Source organism: Gracilinanus agilis, chromosome X (genome assembly GCF_016433145.1).
Source record: "Gracilinanus agilis isolate LMUSP501 chromosome X, AgileGrace, whole genome shotgun sequence".
Taxonomy (NCBI): Eukaryota; Metazoa; Chordata; class Mammalia; order Didelphimorphia; family Didelphidae; genus Gracilinanus; species Gracilinanus agilis.
The window spans coordinates 33,109,740-33,121,682 of NC_058136.1; positions in this window are offsets into that span (position 1 = coordinate 33,109,740).

Here is an 11,943-nt window from a genome sequence, read left to right on the forward strand (position 1 = left end):
AAACCTAATTTTAAATCTTACAAGTGTGATCACAGAATCATAGAATTCTTTATCTAGAATGGCCCTCAAAAGCCCTCTAGTACTCGTTTATCACTTTTGTTGTTTAGTTATACTTTTTAGCCATGTCTGACCATAACCCCTTTGAGGATTTTCTTGGAAAATATGCCAGAGTAGTTTACCATTTCTTTCTCCAGCTTGTTTTACAGATGAGGAAATTGAGACAAACAGGCTTAAGTGACTTTTCCAGGGTCACACAGTTAATAAACATCTGAGGCCAGATTTGAACTCAGGTCTTCCCAAATCCAGGTCCTCTCTCCACCAAGCCACCTACCTACCTCAACAACTCTCTTGTATTTAACACAAAGGACCTGAGGTCCAGGGAGATTTCATGACTTGTCCATGGTCACATAGATGGTAAATGGCAAAGTAAAGACTGGAGCCCAGGACCTCTAACTCCATGCAGCCTTTTTCCCCAGATGTACTGTCATGGTTTTTAAGTCTCAAATGTTGCTGTGATTTCCAATAGACATATGTCTCTAATATTGAAGAACTCTTATTACAGTTGTTCATAAGGAAAAGTCCAATAAAGGAATTCAATGAAGGTGAAAATCTATGGAGTTAGAAGGCAAACCTGAGAAAACAGGCTGTTGGGTCTCAGCCAATTAGCATCAAGGCCAAGTTGTCACAAATTATCCCAGGGTTCCCAATATCTTCTCCCTTGGAGTCAGATGCAGGAAAGTATCAATGATCATGAATTTAAGAAGTCCAAATGAATCAGTTATGATGAGGCCATTTAATCAGCCAAGATGCCATCACCTGGGGCCCAACACCTATCATCCCTTCTCTAGGGATGGGAGGATTGGATCTCAGGCCAGTACATGCCAGATATTCAGCTTTAGGCGGAATCTGTGGCACACAGCAGCACTTTCCATATACTGGGTCCAGGATGTGGAACAATATAGTACTCAACTGTGAGAATACATATATAACCCAGTGGAATTGCTTGTCAACTCTGGGAAGGGGAAAGGAAGAGGAGAGGAAAACAACATGAATCATTTAACTTGGGGGGTGAATAAATAAAAACACTTTTCCTTAGGAAAAAATAAATAAATAAATTCATAAGAGAGAAAAAATAGTACTCAACTAGGGGCACAGAGACATTCAGAGAATACATCAATGTCATAAAAGTGACTCCTCCCAAAGAGTCAACCAGTCAAGAAGCTATCTACAGTGTGTGAAACACCATGTTAAGTGCTAGGGATACAAATACAAAGGATGAAACATTCCCTAATCTTGGGGAGTTGATGGTCTAACAAAGGAGGCAACAAATTCATCTAGGCAGGCAGCTTGTGTAGTGACTGGAGTGCTGGCCTTGGAGTCAGGGAGAATGGAGTTCAAACTCTCCCTCTAATGTTTATGAACTGTGTGAACCTGGACAAATTCACTCAAACTTGCTCAGCCTCAGGTTCTTCATGTAAGAAATGAGGATAATAATAGCACCTGCTTTGCAGGGGAGTTGTGAGCATCAAATGGCACATTATGTACAGTGTTCTGTAAATGCTTAAGCATTATATAAACATTAGCTAACATAGACAGAAGTATATAGGGAATAAACACAAAGACATTCAAGTAAGTTAAACCCAAGGGAGAGAGGGAGGGAAGACAGGAGCAACTGTGCAGAGTCACTAGCCATTGGATCAGTAACCATGTGTGCAACCCAAGGCAAAGTGAGAAATGTAAAGGAACCACAAATCAACACAACAGAACCACTCTGCATAAAATTCTTATAAATCTTGCCTGGATGATCACTCCCACATACTATACAGTGAACGGCACTGAAGTTCAACCAATATGACATTTGGGTAAAATTGCTATTTCACATCACCAGCCCCCTTAAATATTCCATTCATTTTCCAATGCAAGGGCAGATGAAAATGGATATATGGCTCTAGCTGTGTTTCTACGCCAGTTTTTAACACAAAGGTGAGAATTCTGTTGGTTGGGAATTTTGGAATTGTGACCCAGAAAGGGGAATGAAAAAGTTTAAGACTATTCAGAAACGTGGGTATATCATCCAGGAGAGGTCCTTAGCAATAGTCACTCCAGCAGCTGCCTGAGGGCTTCAGTTACTTTTGATCCTAGGGAATTTTAGAACCATTTGCCTCCCTCCACTTTGTTTGGTAAGAACTTTTGGACTTGGAGGGCCCTCACTACTATCTTGACAGACTCCCTTATTGTGTCAGTGATCAAGGCTACAACATCACAGAGAAAGACTTTAAAACTCACAGAGAGTTCTGGACCACCTAGGAGCTTAAAAATAGGGTCTTTGGCTTCATTCTCATTAAGGGGAAGGGGCCTTGGCTGCAGGAAACGTGACACAGATAGAGAAAGAATGTATTAGACTTCATTTCTGTAAGCCTTGGTTTCTAGGGAGATGAAAGTTCTTTATAAATAGTCCATTTCTCCTAGAGCCTTGGGAGCAGGTCAGGAAGAAGTCAATATAGAATTGCCATTCCCCCTCACGGCAGGTAAACGAGATGCATGAAGAAAGCCAATGTTTTGTCTTGTGCCCCATGATGAATCAGTGACATCTCAAATCTCCTACTCCTGCATCCATGTCGATATCTAAGATCAGGCTACTGATATAAAGGTGCAAATGGCGAAAGTCTGGCTGCTATAGAAACTGCACTGAGAGTGTGACTGGAGAGGAGAAGGGAGATATTACTTCCACTCGGACCAATAGCATCAACAGAAACTGCTGGAAGCCTTAAAAAGTGTGGAACATGAAAAAAACAGACTCAGTCAAATCATTTAAAACTTTAAGGCAAGACAACCACTACTTGGGTTTAGAATACTCCAAAAATGAATAACTAAGTTTTGGGGAAAAAGTCTTTGGACAGGACAGGCTGTGTTCCAGGTTTCCCTGTATAAACTATGAAGAGTTGTTCTCTTCTTTGTGAATTACCAAAATCAAGCTAAGCTAGGGTGGCAGTGGGACTTTATAAATTATGAATAAGATGGATTTATCAGTGGGTACATATATTTGGTGATCTAAATAGCTTTTCTGGATAGAACCTTGGGATTCATTGAGCCCAATCTCTTCATTTTATCAATAAAGAAGCTAAGGCCCAAAGGAGGGAGGGCTCAACCAAGGTCACACAGGTAGAGCTAGAATTCAAACTCAGGCCCTCTGACTGCAAAATCGGTGCTCAGTTTCTCTGAAATCAGGAAATTAAGATTTTGGTAACATGCAAAGCTAAGAGAACACCCCTGGACTGTCCCCCCAGCCTTTCTATCAGTCTTCCATAATCTAGTTTAGTCTCAGGATTCAGCCTGGACACCATGCAGGAGGTCTCTAGGGCTCCCTACACTGCCTTTCCAGAACTTATTATTATTATTTATTATGAAGATTATGAAGACAGTGATTTTCTTCAAGGGTAAGTGGATAACTAGTCCTTTATCAACCAAAGCCAGAAGAGAGTCCTCAAACTTGAACAAGCCTTTCCATTTATTTTAAATCCCTACAAGAACAGAATGTCAGACTAAAGCATTTCATTGGATGGAGATTCTCTAACCTTATTTCTATGTAATGGAGTATTAAGAGGGTCACTTTGACTTCATCTGGAAAGCTTATGGCTAAACAGTACCTCCCGGGTCACAGAAAAGATGACATGAACTTGCTAACTTGAAAAAGAGAATCACAGCATCATGAAATCTCAGTATCAGAAAGAAAACTCAGTGGCCTAGGGTGGACTGTATCAAATAGCCCCTCAACAACTCCTTCCCAAGAAGTTATCAAGCTTCTTCTGCCTAAGCTCCTAATAATGGGGCCTAAGTCCCAGTTATGGGGAACCAAGTACTTCCTAATGAAACTCATTCTATATTGGGGAAGCTCTTAATTGTTGGGAACTTTTCCCTACATTGAGTCTCAGTCTTCCTTTCCCCACCTTCCATCCATTGATCATAGTTCTGCCCTTTTAGCATCAAGCTGAATAAAGCTAATCCCTCTTCTACCTGATAGCACTTCAATACTTGAAACTGACTATATTGTTCCTTCCTACTCTTCCTTTCTATGGACTAAGCTTTTGGCATGGTCCCCAATCCCCTCACCATCCTGGTCATCCTCTCAATTCCAGTTTGTGTTTGATTTATATTTGTAAATATGTTCAATCAACAAGGATTAATTAAATTCCTCTCCAGTGATACGGCCAACCATACATTTGATTAGGGCTCTCCCAATCTGCAGTATTTTTCTTATCCCCAACCCCCAGAACCAAACCATTTCTTGGGACTTAAAGGAGGAACAAAAGAGAGCCTTCTTCCTGTCTGCTATTGTACCTTGTATTCCACCTCTAATCAGTGTGCTCCATATATTACACCTCCTTCTGAAATAAAGAGCACTGGGTGGAGTTAAAGACTGAGATAATCAGGTCACTTGAATGAACAATGCTGAATTTAGAGTTAACTATCCTGGGCTCAAACCCAGGCTTTACCACTTACTATCTCTGTGAACATTAGCCAAGTCTCTTCCCCTCTCTGAGCCTCAGTTTTCCTCTTGATAAAATGTGAAAGCAGCACTCGACCAGGTGTTCTTCCCCTTTGTCGTGTCCTGGACTCTACTGGAAAGCCTGGAAAAGTCTATGGACCCCTTCTAAGAATTGTGCTTTTAAATGCGCAAAATAAAATGCATGGAATTAAAAAGGAAACAAAAAAAATAGTCAAAATAAATATGAAATATTCCCCCACCCAAGTTTAAGGACCCTGTTAAATCTATCTAGGCACCCCTAGGGGAATGGGAGTTCATGGATCCCAGGGTAAGAATCTCCTGGTCACTGGACAGATGATCTCTCAGCTTCCTTCCAGCATTAAACCATATGATCCCACTCACTAGAAATCTGAGTTATCCAGAGGCCAGGGAGAGGTTTTTGTGGTTGCTCCAGATCGAAAATAACATCATGTAGAGACTCCTTCCCCCAGTGAAGCTCTCAGCATGTCTTCTGTAACTTCTAATCTTAGAAAGGTACCTGGGGAACTGAAATGTGAAATGACCTATCAAGGGGTAAAAGCCAGGAAGTGTCAGATGCAGGACTAAAACTTTAGTTTTCCCAATTCTAAGTCTGGCCCCTTATCCAATACACTACATTGCCTTTCCAATTTACTTTATTGTGTGGGAACTGGTGCTGCCCAAATCCATTCTGTCCTTCCCACTAATCTGGACTCCAGCTTGTGCTGCTAGTTTCCTCATCAGATTCAGGAATTAGAGTGGACTCACATGCTGAAGCCCAAAAGAGACTGCTTCCATTTTGAAAAATCCTTGCAGTCCCTGAGAATAGGGATGCTGACTTAAGCTAAAGGGAATACAGCCAAGAAAGGTACCTTTATATATAACTTAAGAAAACAGTCCCCCTTCCTGTTTGACATTGCCTAAACTGACTGAGCAGCCAGCTCTGTCCCCTGCTATGGACTACAGTCAATGCATCTTCCTCTGAAGAAATGGGTGACCCATGGTAGTCCTACCTTATACTGACCACAGCTGCTCCCTGATTCCCACTGCAGCTCTTCCTTATAAGGCAGAAGTCTGAAAAATACTATCATGCTGACAGAATAGTGACAGGCTGCTACTGTCAGCCAGATCCTTCCAGGCCAAGCCAACCCTTCCACTACTTAGCTGGATGAATTCTAACTACTCAGGCATCATTTAGTACAATAGAGAATTTCCTGTCTGGTTTGCCAGATTTTCATTTCCCTGTTGTCAGTCACAATGAGACTCAATTATTGTTTTTCAAGTCTCAGGTGTGAGACAGTGTTCTTGCCCCAGTGTCCCTTGGGTCAGTGGGCTGTAATAAAAAGAGCACGGGGTTGGGAGGCAAGAGGGACTTGCCTTCTGCTAAGTCACTGTATAACCTCGAGGAAGTAGCTTTCACTGTCTGGACCAGTTTCCCTAGCCATAAAATGAGAAAACTAGTCGCTCTCCAAGGTACCGACCTACAGTAACATTCCATAGATTTATGTGTTTATAAGAGTATGGGGCTCCAACTGAAGAAATGGGAAAAATCTGACTGAGAAGTAAGATTTTTTTAAGGAGAGGGAGTACTGGAGAAGAAAATAGGAGATAGAATGCTCTCCACCTCCAGAGAAAGAATTGTTGGAATCAGAATGCAGATGAAAGCATGCGATTTTTTCACTTTAGTTTCTTTGGGTTTTTATTTGGGGATTTTGGTTTAATATACTTATTCTCTTGCAAAAATGAACAATATGGAAATATGTTTTGCATCATAATACATGTATAACCCAGATCAAATTGCTTGCCAGCTCTGGGGGGGGGGAGGGAGGAAAGAGAGGAAGGGAGATAATTTGGATCTTATAACTGGAAAATTTATGTGGAAAATTGTTACATGTAATTGATAAAACAATATATCTACAATAAAAAAGAAAAGAAAATAGGAGATGATACAAGGAGTGACAGAGATGTTTAGAGGGATACAACAAATGTGGATTCAGGCAACCAGGTTCTATGTGGTAAAGAAACCTAGATGGACAAACCAATTCTGCCAACAGAGAGGTGGTATAAAGTCCAAGTCTTCATTTGAATGGCTGGAAGCTCTGCAGCCTAGTGATTTGCCCCCTTCCATTTTTCAACATAGGCATGCCTTACAGAAGGCCTCTTTTCCCCAAGAGGTAACACCATTTTACCCCAACAACACACTGATGGTTAGAATTTTAGACAGGGTTCATTCTAATTTAACAGGCCAACAAACTGCTGCATACACACAGAGAAAAATATAACATTCACTCCCTCAAGAAGCTTACATTCTACCAGTGGGAAACACGTACACAGAAAAATATATACAAAATCTCGAAGAGACACTTTCTCACTCTGGATCTGTGCCTTGCACCTTACCTTAGTTAGTACTGTGATTCCCCAGCTCTGTGCGTTCCCACCCATCCCTCTGTCCCTTTGCCCAAATAACATACAATACTTGCACTGACATCACTAGACTTCTTGTTCCTCCTCATCCTCTGTCCTGGGCTAAAGAAGACATCTAGATTCTGCCTTGATTTAATTCAAAACAACCGTTCTTAAGTGTCTATTATGTACAAAGGCAAAAAAGGAAATAGTCCCTGCCCATCAAAGAGCATACATTCTTTAGAGGGAGGGATATAACATGAATACAGATAAAAACTAAATTTAATTCAGAGTAGAAGAGAGGAAGGAGTGATGAGAGCAAAGAGGAAACCCAGGTGACATTTCCTATAAGTATCTGAGAAGGGAGAGGCAATAAAGGGAGTGGCTATAAAGGCAAAACCAAGAACAGTTTCTGCCCTCAAGGACCTTAACATTCTATCAGGGAAGGGAGTAGACACAATATTTAGGAACATGATTTAGAAGGATTCTGAAAGGATTTCCATAGGATGTAATACCTGTTACACAGAATCAGAAGAAAATTCCAGTGAACATGGGGTTACACTGAGACCAGTTACTCTGTAGGCTGTGTCAACTGAGGAAAGACTTATTCAGTGTCAGTCAGGTCAGAGGCACAGAATTGAGTCATCTACAGATCCCCTCCCTCAAACTGAGGTTTGTATACCCCAACTAAAAGATGAGCTGCCTAGTTTGTGGAATGTGAGCACTTCCTTATGCAGTCATACTCTATCAGGAAAATCCTTTGTAGAAACTTTGCAGAAAAATTTCCATCCATGCCTACCATGATGATGGCTGGAATTTGGAGAAACTACCATCCTTTGCATAGAGTATTATCAAGCACTACCCCAGGCTCTATCTTCATGTAGCTCAGAACTCTCCTCCTCACCTCCCCTGCCAGCCTACTCAGGCTTCAGACAACCAGGATACCAGGTTTTCCCCAGGTCTCAGCAACCTCATCAGTGTTCCTGTCTCTCCTCCTCTTCTTAATTTCTTCCCCCCATTTACTCATTCCCATGCCCCCCATTTCCTCCCTGTTTGTGTTCCTCCTGGCTATTTTCACTTCAGTTCTCAACCAATGCCACCACCCACCCCATCATGGCTCCTGCTTTCCTTCAGCCATTGTTCTTCTCATCCCCCCAAACTGGAAAACTGGGAGTCTCACAAGGAAGCAGCAGAGGAAAGAATGAGAGTTGCATCAAATTGGGCAGCTAAATGCTCAAATCCACTGACATGTGGGACACAGAGAATCCCAGACCATCAGAAATGGAAAAGGCCTCAGAGGTCATCTAATCCAGGCTCCTCATTGGATAGAGGAGAAAACTAAGGCCAAAATGAGAGAAAGAATTCACTACAATAATCTGCATTGCAATCTATCTGTTCCTAGTGAAACCAAGGAGCTACCTAGGCATTTTCAGCCCCAAATAGTAGCAACGGAGTATTCCAAGAACCCCCTCTGTGTTCTGTTCCCAGTGTCTAAATGGGGAAAGCAAGGGGGGAGCAGCAAAGGTCCTTCTTTAACTGACTCTATCAGAAAAAAACATAGAAGCCTATTTTCTCCAACCTCAGAGCTCAGCTGCAGGCAGCATTTCTGACTTGGGCACCACCTCAGCCTTGATATAGAATATGGCATGTGTAGCTCTTAGAGGAAGTCCAAAGAAGGATCAGATTATCAAGCATCAATCCCCTGATTAGAAATAACAGGAAAGATGCTCCCTTAAACTCCAAACATCATCACTTTCCCCGCACCACTGTCCCATAGCCAGAGCTCTGAGAACCTTTAGAAACTATCTAGTGAACACAGATTGAAAAACATCTTCCATTTCTGTAAGGTTTTAATCAGGAACTATCTTGATTGATTTTGTATCCCAAGTGCTTAGCTCACACACAATGCTTGGCACACAGACCATGTCTAATAAATGCATTTTCACCCATTCATTCCTAAGATCTTTGGTTCACCTCACTCAGGAGACAGAAGATAGTACAGCACTTACTTTCTCTATCTCATGGATGGATATTCTAAGACTCAGAGCATAGGGACTTGCCAAGAGTCCCCCAATTAGCATGTGGCAGAGGCAGGATTAGAACCCAGGTGTTCTGGCACTAACTTCAGCCTTCCATCTTCTATGTCGGGCAACCTCAAAGGGCAAGGAACAGGCCCTTCCTCCTTCCCCTATCTCCCTCATTCTGCGTTTTAAATATCATTGAAAGTAGGGGCAAATGGTAAATGTTGGTCAATGGTAAATGCTTTTTTTAATCTAGTGAGAAAGCTGGAGGGTCCCAATTCTATGCAATACCAGGAGGAGGGACTTAGGTAGTTGGGACCCAGAGTTTAAGGTTCTTTGTATGCCACACAATTTTCTACGGGTTTTTGAGTTCAAGAATGTTATATCCAGACATTCTGGTAAACAGGCAGATAATAAGCTCAGCCAATTTAAAATCCAAGACCATTTCAGCCCTTATTACTTCTCTGTCCATTTAGTTTGTGAGTCAGAGGCCTCTTTAGACTTCACAAAAACAATAATTGCAGGGAAGAGTTGGAAGAATGGCCTGCCATCAGCTTACCTGCATCCTAGGCAGGAAGTAGGCATAATGAAAGAACTCTGGGCCCTATAGAAGTTTCCCAAGGACAAGAAAAATAAGCTCCCATATGTGATATGCAGCTGCTCCTTCTATCAAAATCTTCAGCCTGTAGCCTATTTGGGGTACTAGAAGGGACCTTGAAAACAAGGATCATAGCATGTCTGAGCTGGAGATGAAGCCTCAAAAATTCTTTACTCCAACTCCTTCATTTTTCAGGTTTCGGGGGAAATTGGAGTCTATATCCTCTTTCCTATTGTGGGCCATGTATTCCTGTAGTTAAGTTACCCTTGGAGCATCTCTCTGAATCCCTATGCATTTTCAAAGTCCATGCTCAGTGCCACAGCAATCACAAAATGGTTCTTTCCATTTCCTCAAATTTAGTTTGTGAGGGCCTATTGACTTGCACTTGTAGCTAGGTGATCTTATCACTTCACATGTATTGGGTTTCAATTCCCAGTTAATCAGTGTTATTCTATCCTTTCCCGGTGAGATTATTGTCCTTAGAAAAAACAAACAAACCAAAAAAAACAAATTAAGTTGAGTAGTTCTGCCTTCTCTCTAAGAGAAATAGATGGCAGTTGCAAATGTCTGTTCCACCAAAGGAAAACATTTCCTAAGAATGAGGACTATCCGAAAGGAGAAGGGGTTACCTTGGGAGGGAGGTAGCAGGACCCTCTTTATTGGAGGTCTTCAGGGAGAGAGGTGATTCATGCTAAGGTACAGGTTGGACTGGTTATCTGTAGAATGCACCTGAGGATGACCTGAGCAGATGACTGCCCCAGCAGAAGGCTTCTCCAATTTTGAGATGCTATGAATCTGTGAAAAGAGAGAGAAGGGGAAGGCTGGAGAAGTTAGAGCCCTGAGGCAGATCACATCAACAAAGGAGTGGAGTGGAAATAAAGAGAAAAGAATTGAATAATGCCCAGAAGTCCCTAAGAGCACCCCCATATTACAGTTCTGATCCTGTTACCCCTAGTCATCAAAGAAAGGTCTCAATGTGTTCAGACCTCCATGGGGTCGGGGGAAGAAGAGAGGGAAGAATATTATATATTTGAGTTCTCTCCAGAGTGGTTAATATCTAGGGATCTTAGTCCTTCAATCTTTAGCTATATAGAAAAACTCAGATTTTCAAGATGGCTCAGTCTCTGAGGCTTTCAGACAGCCCCAGTCTGACTGTACTACAACAGGCAAATCTTATTTCCCCAAAATACCCCAGGATTGGGGGGGGGGAGGTGGTGGAGTGGACAGGGGTTGGAGTTCTGGCTAATTAAATTTTCTGGCCAGCAGTAGGTGAATCTGAAATCTCTTTTGCTTCACCCTTTTAAAATGTATTAGTCATGTTCTGGTCTCGGTAAACACAGGCTAGTCTACTGAACATGGCCGATCTTTCTTTTTATTATTATTATTATTCCCCTCTTGGGGGGGGTGATCCTCTTTCTAAACATGAATCTTCAGAGGCCAGGGCCTGGAATGGAAGCATAAAAGGTACAGAAGGTTGGGATAAATGTGCTCTGACTGCCCTCTCCTAATACATACACAGACAGGCAGACAGGCAGGCAGGGAGGCAGGCTCTCTCTCTCTCTCTCTCTCTCTCTCTCTCTCTCTCTCTCTCTCTCTCTGTCTGTCTGTCTGTCTGTCTGTCTGTCTCTCTGTCTCTGTCTCTGTCTGTCTGTCTGTCTGTCTGTCTGTCTGTCTGTCTGTCTCTCTCTCTCTCTCTCTCTCTTTCTCTTTCCCCACCCCCCTGCTGTCTCTCTCCTCTGCCTCTCTCCCTCTTTCTCTCTCCCTCTGTCTCTGTCTTTATCTCTCTGTTTGTCTCTGTCTCTGTCTGTCTGTCTGTCTGTCTGTCCGTCTCTCTGGTCACTGGCCTTTTTTTCCTAAAATCGCCAGTGTTAGTTTGATCTAGCATCCTTGGTCCTTTCTTATACAGTGGGGTGCTTAGAAACGTTTTTTTAATTTGACTATAGATTCTGCTAAACAGAGGTTTTCCTATATAGCTTCCCCCCAGAAAAGGAAAAAGTGATGAATCCTTCCTATAGGGCAGAGGTCTCCAGCAAGGAGCACTCTTCAGCAGCCCCCACCCCCTCCAAAGGCTAGCGGTTAGAGACTGCCCATTAGAATCTGCGGCAAAAATTGGGCAGGGCTGTAGTGGCCCCTACTTAAGTACACCACACACACACATACACACACACACACACACCACACACACACACACCACGTCCTCTGCAGCCTGTAGCATTCTAGTCTTTGTACAGCGCCCCCTGCTGACCAAATGGGTAAGCGGCTGGCGGCACAGAAGGCATTAAGGCACCAATGTCTGGTGGAATTGGTGAGCGACTTCCTCACCTTAACTCAGAGAAAATATTGTCTTGGAAGGCAGGAGACCTGGCCGCTTGTGCCAACTCGGCCACTAACTAGCGAACCGAGTAACCTCCGCCGAG